Consider the following 7691-nt stretch of genomic DNA (forward strand, 5'->3'; position numbering starts at 1 on the left):
TCTGCTCCCTTTATTTGCTCCATAAAGAGCTCCCATCCGCACTGACGACTTTTCCATAAAACCCTGCCCACTTTATTTCCAGCCCCTTCATGAACCTGCCCAACCCCTCGCTGCAGAGGGTGCGCCCCTGTCCCTGCCAGCACCATTTGATGCATCCTCGCTCTCCCCAACCCAGCTGCCTGCTTGCTCAGGGAAGGGACCCCAGCAGATGGAGACCCCAAGTGTGTTAGGATCCCCTCGACTATTTTTTCCTGCTCGCCTAGACATGAAGTTTCGCTGGGGGAGCTCACTCCTAAGCCAAATCTTTTTTTAGGTCAGTGATGCTAATGACGGCACTTTTATTTCCAAGCCTTTTTGCTAGGCGCAGGCACTTTCCCTTTTCTCTCCAGCCATTTTTAAGGAAGTTAATGAGTAGCAGAAGCCCTTGCTGGTTGGTTTTGTTTTTTCTTTTTTTTTTTTTTTTTCTTACTATCATGTATAATAAATGTGCTTTTGATTAAATTTTTACATGTTGCTTAATGCATCAAACAGGCATATGATATTCCGCTGGCAACACAACACAAACCCCTCCTCAGTGCAACATTCATTTCCCAAACTGTTTCTGAAGCAAGTGTCACTTCCACATTAAGAAAAGACGATTGTGACAGTTTCCTGGGGGATGCTAAGACAACATCTGCTGTAAGGTTTTCAATCAACATGCCTTAATTTTCACAACTCCAGTGCAAACATATTTATAGTAAATAACCCATCTCGGATGGAGTGAAACCAGGTAACCTTTTCAATCTGTGCAAACATACATTTGTTTCTGGCAGAAACTTGGATGCTATTCGTTCTTAGCACTGCATAACTAAGTAAAACTGAGGATCTGCTTGAACCAGCTTCATCCAAACTCAAGTCTCATTCAAGTGCATCTCAGCGTTGGCCAGGAGACAGAGTTCTGGGGAGCGTGGGCATCTTTCCAAGAGGCCACACGCATTCTGTGGAGCCCATGGGGTACTCGTGGCCACCAGCCTGAGGCAGAGGGACCCCTCTATGCTCAGCCTGGGGACACAAAAACGTCCTGTGCTGCCGCCCTTGCTCCAGGCTCACCCACTCCTGGGCCACCTCATGGCTTCTTCTTCAGCAGCTGCTGCCTCCTTGCCACAATCTCCCCAAGGAACAGGGGATGCCAGGGATGAAGATAGGTCCCCGCAGGCTCCTGCTGCCTGCAGAAACCAAGGGGCAGAGGAGGTGTTGCCATAAGCCCACGGGGCCACAGGATGCTTTTGGCTGTGAGTCCCTACCACAAAGGTCAGAGCCCAGCACCAACTCTCACCCCTATGCAGCCTCCCCAGATGCCAACCGAAGAAGACACCAGCCTGGGCAACCAGCCTCACCACCAGGCCAGTGCTCACAGTTCCTTCCAAATCCCCAAAAAATGGTACTGTTGTTCTGGTGAACTCGTCACTGCCTGAGCATGGCAATTACAAGGCATCAGGTGAAGAGAATCAGGAAGAAACGCAATATTTTTTAAGAGGGTATCAGCTGTTTTTTGAGGTATCCAGATTTCAAGGATTTTCTCCTCCTCTGTGCAAGATAGAAGTCTTCTGGTTGTGACTGCCAGAGGGATTTCTTGGGCTCTGTAAGCAGCTGGTGAGTGCAGTTGAGGCTCCTTGGGAGTAAAAAAAAAAACTGTGGGGCTGTTGCAGCAAACCTGGCAGGGATGTCAGCTGGAGGAAGGCACTTTATAGTGCCCCTCACACACATAGGAGGTTGAAAGCCACCTGCTACAACCACCTGGAAAGGAGTTAACTGCCTCTGGTTTTCATCGAGGAAACACCTGAAAGCTGAGAACAAAAAAAAAAAAATGTTTGAAGTGGCTCTTCAAAAAAAAACTCTTTTTTGATGCAGAACACCTACCTTTTCATGTGACAAAAGAGATGGGAAAGAAGTAGAGGAAGAAAGACGATGCGTCGTTGGAGTTTTACTGCAGACAGCACCCACTGCTTTCCTGGCTGTTTCTGCAGAGCAGGTGCAGGCTTCTCCCCGGAGGCCACGCACCCTGAAGGGTTTATCACCCTTCCCCAAGTAGGAGTTATCCCTGTCCCAGCAACCCCAACCCGTGAGGTACCTCTGAGACATAGCAGTGTTTTATGGATTAAAGTCGGGTAGCCGAAAGAAACAAAGCCACAGAGGTTACTGCAAGCGCTTTCATTGCAAACGGGAGGAATTTCCATCGACGAAATCACTTGCCCGTCTTTTATTTCGTTTATTTATTTATTTATTTATTTTATTACAGAACTTTGTGATTAATCTGGATAATTCCCCTTGGCAATAAACACAAAGGCAGTAAATTACACGTCGTTAACTAGCCGCGGCGCGCTGCTCTGTGTCGATGGGGTGCAGCCCACCCTGCGCAGCAGGCGCAGCGCCAAGCCACGGGATGGGGGCTTGTGGAGGAAGGGGGGTGCTCAGCGGTGCGACGTGCCCTAACACCCGCTGCAGGCAGATGCCTGGATCAGAAGCCTGTACGCGGGATTTCTGGGAGCCCTGCAAAGCAGAGCATTGCCTCATCGATGCCGAAGCAGCCCTAAGCAGCTCTGGGGCTGCACCAGCTAACCTGGAACCGACCCATGCAGCGTGCGTGTGCAGGCAGGCCCGCTGGAGAGGGCAGCTTGGGAAAAGAGTGGGAAGGAAGAAAAGAGCCCACAGACTGGCATGTGTGCCCAAAGGCTCCTTCCCACCCAACCTGACCTCACTGCCTGAATCCATTCCCTGGCACTCGGTCTTTGCTGAGTTTCACCCCATTATTCCTGCTGGTACCATGTCATATGGCATTAAACCTCCTGCCTTGTCTCAGAGCAGCACTTGAGGTCCTAGGAAGAAGCTCCCTGCCACCTTTCACCCTTCACTGGCTGAGCTGTGTGCAGGCAATACTAATCCCAATTTCTCCCCGAGGTTGCACCAGCCCCAGCCCAGGTGTCCTCCAGGTGCAGGGGACATCTCCCTCCTGCTCCATCCGCACGTCCCGTGACGCACCAGCCGGCTGCCTGGGAAGTTCGATGCGTTTGCACTCAACCTTGGACTGAATCACCAACACACAGAGAGCTTTGCATGCGTCTCATTTAGCAGATGCTTCTTCTCCTGTCTGCCAGCACTGGTTTTCTGCCAAAAGACAGACTCTTCTTCGTCTGGGAGGAAAAACTGATCTGAAGGCAGCTTAAGAGGGAGCAGCTCTTGCTCTGCCATCCACGGGCCTGGCCCTTTTTTATTTTCTTGTGGAGATCCCGCTGCCAGAGCAGGGTTAGCTCCTTCACCTGATTTCATGGATTGGCCTGCATCGCTCCGGATGCGGGGGGGTGAGAGGTGATGTCCCACATCCTCCTCCAGGTCTGACACCCTGGAGGATGACCCCCCAGTTCCACACGGTGCTTGCGGGCAGCAGGGCCTGGTGGAGGCACCTGGGAGTCCCATGGATGGACTGAAATAGCAAAATCCAAAGATGGACTGAAATAGCAGTTCTCGGGACTGTGTGGTGAGGCATCAGTGCTTCAGCAGCCGTGCCCAGTGCCCTCAGTGCCCTCCTGCCCTGGCTGGGCCTTGCAGCTCCCCACAGCCCTGCTCTTCGCCAGCAGCTTTTCTCCCAGCCACACAGCGCCGCAAAGCCTGGAGGTTCCCAGCACTGGAGGGGAAGCAATCTGATCCGAGTCACATTTCAAAACAGTTTTTATTTCCCTAGAGAGGCTGCAGCGGTAGTTCTGAAGGGAGAACAGTTAATGCTCCATTTAGCTCCACAAGACCTCGTTTGCCACCACTTATCCAGCAAGGGGGAAGCAAGCAAAGAGAAATCCTTGCACATGGACTTTGAGCTCTGTTGAATTCCTGGGGGCACGAAGCAAAGGCCTCTTTCTGCAGTAGTGCTTGGGCAGTGGAGACACAAACCAGTGGTCCGTCAGGCAGATGCAGTGAAATCCTGCTCCGGGCCTCTCCAAAGATGGGCTCAGGTGCTGCAATCCTCCAGAAAGACCATGGCTAATTGGCACCCTCCCTTGGGCCTTCTTCTGTGGTTGCTTTCTGCAGGGAACTTGGAGAGCTGTACCCAGCTCGAGTGTTACTGTGCATGGCTCTGTGCTGATCTGATCTGATGGGGAATGGCCTTTTTTTTCTAACCCCAAACCCTTAAATATATAATGTTGCTGTGCTATGCTGTGGCCTGTGCTTGCTGCCTGCTCCTTCTCCCACTCTCCTAATATATGTGCTCCCGAAACTGGTTTGGGGACAGGTCTTTTCTATGATCGAGGAGTCAAACATTCACTGTGAGAGGATTTTCTGCCTCAGAACCTCGCCTCCTAAATCTCAGGTGTTCGGGTGACGTTTCTGCCCGTTGTGTTTTGTTTGCTGGTTTGGGCATCTTCGCACACCATCTGTCCTCTTGCTGAGACCACAGGAAGATAAACGCCCATATGACAAGCACTCCCTTAGTGCCATCTTCCTGTTGCTGGGTGAAGGCTCTCTGCTAACAAGTTTCATGTGCTGTGGTCTTGACGCAAGCCGCAGGCTCTGCAGTGCCTGCTGGTTCAGCTGTCAGTCCTGTCCTCAGTTATCACCACGGTTCACTCTCCTAATCCCTTTCCTCGTGCTGCTTCTGGTGCTTTCATACACCTGCATTTCCATTTCCATTTCATAATGCTCTTAATGGCTCTGTTACAAATCTCTTCTGAACTTCCTTTCCTCTCCCAAGCTTAATTTTTCTCCTAACTACGTGTATATTTTCATTTAAAGTTAGAGAAGTGTATTATTGCGGTGGGAGTTTGTACTATCCAATTTCCCTTTCCAAAGGGCCTATGTCCAACATACTATTACTCTAACATGCAACATTCATTTTTTATTTTTTTTTTATTTAAGCAAACAAGGATAAATGTTTGCTGGTAAACATTTCAGGGAAGCGTGCCAATTTACATATCCTCCTATTCCTTACAGAAATGTAAAACATCAGCATGCTGCCAACCACAAAGATTGTAATGTTTTTCCTCTCATACATAAAAATGTCTTACTAATTAATCATCCTCTCGCAGTAGCCAAAAATGTGGCGACTCTGCCATATGCTAATGCACGCCAGGACTTCATGCGTTCTGAAATATTTAGTACTGATCAGACATAGAGGATATCATTCCCTCTCTACATAAGCAAGTATTCACCACTGCCTCAAAATGACAGCCATCCTCCATGGCTTCATCTTCTCTGTCCACCTATTCAGATTGTACATTACCTTGGCAGGGCACTCACCAAACTCACTGCCCTCACCTTGCCCGGGATATCTGAATGCCTGAATTTAGTATGAATTAGCAACAAACCTGGTTGCTAATAGCAGAAAATCTCAGGTGAACCGCATTGAGTGACAGAAATGTGTGTCACGAAAATGGTGGGTGTACCTGATGATTGCTGCTGCTTCCAAATTTCCACGGCACGCAGGGTTGGTGGGGGACAGGTTAGAAACAACCTTCTAGGGGAAATAAAGATAGGTGAGACTTGCCAGCATTGTTTTGTTTGGTTGGTTTTTTGTTTGTTTTAACACCACAGAAGCAAATTTGGTGTGTCCAGAATACATCACAGATTCCTGCTGACCTCACCAAATGGCTTATGTCTCCTCATCTCTGGGAGATGAGGGCTGATAGAGGAGGGAAAGCATCAGCAGAAATCCAGCAAGGCACTTTCTTGCTCTGAGGCTGCAGTTTCTGCATCTAAGAGGTGAGGATATCCTGCAACTGTAGGATTTAAAATAATGTGAATATCAGTGCACTTAGGAAGCAGCTGGGGGTGAGGTCCCTGTCACCCTTAGCAGGGCCACTCTTACTGTGCCAGTATCTCTGAGAACTTCCCAAAAGTCAAACCATGGGGACGGGGTTACCCTGTGATATTGAATGCAGGCTTACAAGTGTAAGAAGCTGGGATCCAGCAGAGTCAATGTTGCCAACAGCAGCCTGTGTCACCCCAAAATCTATCTCAGATGCACCCCACACACCACCAGGAAGAGCAGTGAGCCTCCGTGGTGGATGCTGCAGGAGCTGTATCAGGCATCTGGCACAACCACGCGAAGCACTTTGCCAAAGGACCCACATCCAGGAACATTTTGAGTCTCTTACTGATTGAGAGACCCAGGGGAAGTTGGGGTGAGGTGCCGTGATCCTCGCCCACGGTGCGCTCGACTCCACGTAGCTGCGCCTGTCTCCAGTTGCAGCTCCCACTTGTTGCTCACACAGGAACGTGCCTAGAGATCGCATCCCACTCTAGCAACCTGATGTAAATCATGCAGGAACCCGTAATTGTGAATATGACATTTAATAAGCAGTGCAGATTGTACGTACCACCTGAGGTTTGGAGCCTGGCTGGTGCTATTTGTGAATAAATGCCTTAAAGTGCTTTCTTCTTAATTACATTCATAAAGAACAGAGGTATATCAGTCACTGGCCTTCCATTACAGCTATAAAGAGCATCACAATCAAATCATTAATACACATAAAAATGGCAAGTAATTAATTTTAATGTTAGTATAAATACTATCATGTGACTTTATTACCAGCCCGACCTTCAAGAGGGGACATCAATAGTATTAATTTAATAATGTCTTCCAAATCAGTTATTACCAGTAGGTAGGAGATGTTTTTCAAGAGCTAAACACTGAGACCATTAGGGTCTGTGTGCACCTCTGAGAGCTGTCCATCCCCTGGGCCATCCCTTCCAAAAGGCAAAATTGGCCCAATTTGGTTAATTGCATGGATACCAGGGAAAAAACAAAACACCAAAAAACACAGAGGCCTTTCAGAGAACGAGAAGAGCAACAGAGCAAGAAGAAACCCGTTGTGCACACCAATTAACTCTGCAGGCAAGGTGTTTGGACACTCACGGAGGAGAAGAGGAGACTCTCCACACCAGGCACGAAGAAATGGGTAATTACCTCCCCTGCACTGGGGATGAACACGCTAATGAGGAAAAGGACAAAGGGCCTTTTATTTGCTTTTTGGCTTTGTGTTAAGGATGGTGAGTGCTTTCTCCGTGCCTTCTGCTGCTTGCTGAATCAAACAGGGCTCCGTGTGTCCTGTCTGGAGCTGGTGAAGGATGTGCGATGCCCCACGAGTGGGCAGGGGTGAGGAGCACACCAAGGCGACAGCTCACCTAGCAGGGAGCACCTCACCACAGCCCAATGGCCTGCAGGAGAGCAAACCCAGACACTTCTAGTGCATCACCATCCAGTCGGGGCTTCTACCTGATCACTTAAGTGGAAGGGAGAATCAATTAAATAATGATGAGCCTACTCATGTGTGCGTGAGCCGCGGGATGTGGATGCTCTCTGTCTGTTGCTGCAGCTCCAGATGTACGTGCACACATGCCTCCTGTTTGTGTTCAGCTCTTTAATGAGTGTTGCACTCACTCGGTCCGAAGCTAATACAAATAAATGACAAAAAATGAGCATCAATTTGTGAATTGGAATAAGAGGCAATGAGTATAAAATAAAAGCAGTTCTTAGGCAGGAAAACGGAAAATCGTACTTGTGAGGCACTGAGCTTGCATAAATCATTTTGTGACTGAATGAACTGTCATGAAAGCTGACAGAAGCTCAATCCAGAAGCAGTTATCCCATGCTCAGTTATCAATTGCAATGCTAATTTTGAAAGCAAAACCAGCTAATGCTAACTGGGGACCTAGAATTAAAC

At 48.8% G+C, this 7691-nt stretch overlaps 1 long non-coding RNA gene across 1 annotated transcript; it reads right to left on the reverse strand.

Annotated features, from left to right (window-relative positions):
* Positions 1–272: 272 nt before the first annotated feature.
* On the reverse strand, positions 273–1821 carry LOC119717809 (uncharacterized). The gene is made up of 2 exons (XR_005268115.2): positions 1316–1821; positions 273–1205 (listed from the first exon to the last, which is right to left on the reverse strand). It is a non-coding gene; the product is annotated as an uncharacterized lncRNA (long non-coding RNA).
* Between the last annotated feature and the right edge of the window lie 5870 nt (positions 1822–7691).

This window comes from Anas platyrhynchos, chromosome 10 (genome assembly GCF_047663525.1).
Source record: "Anas platyrhynchos isolate ZD024472 breed Pekin duck chromosome 10, IASCAAS_PekinDuck_T2T, whole genome shotgun sequence".
In the NCBI taxonomy this organism is placed as follows: domain Eukaryota; kingdom Metazoa; phylum Chordata; class Aves; order Anseriformes; family Anatidae; genus Anas; species Anas platyrhynchos.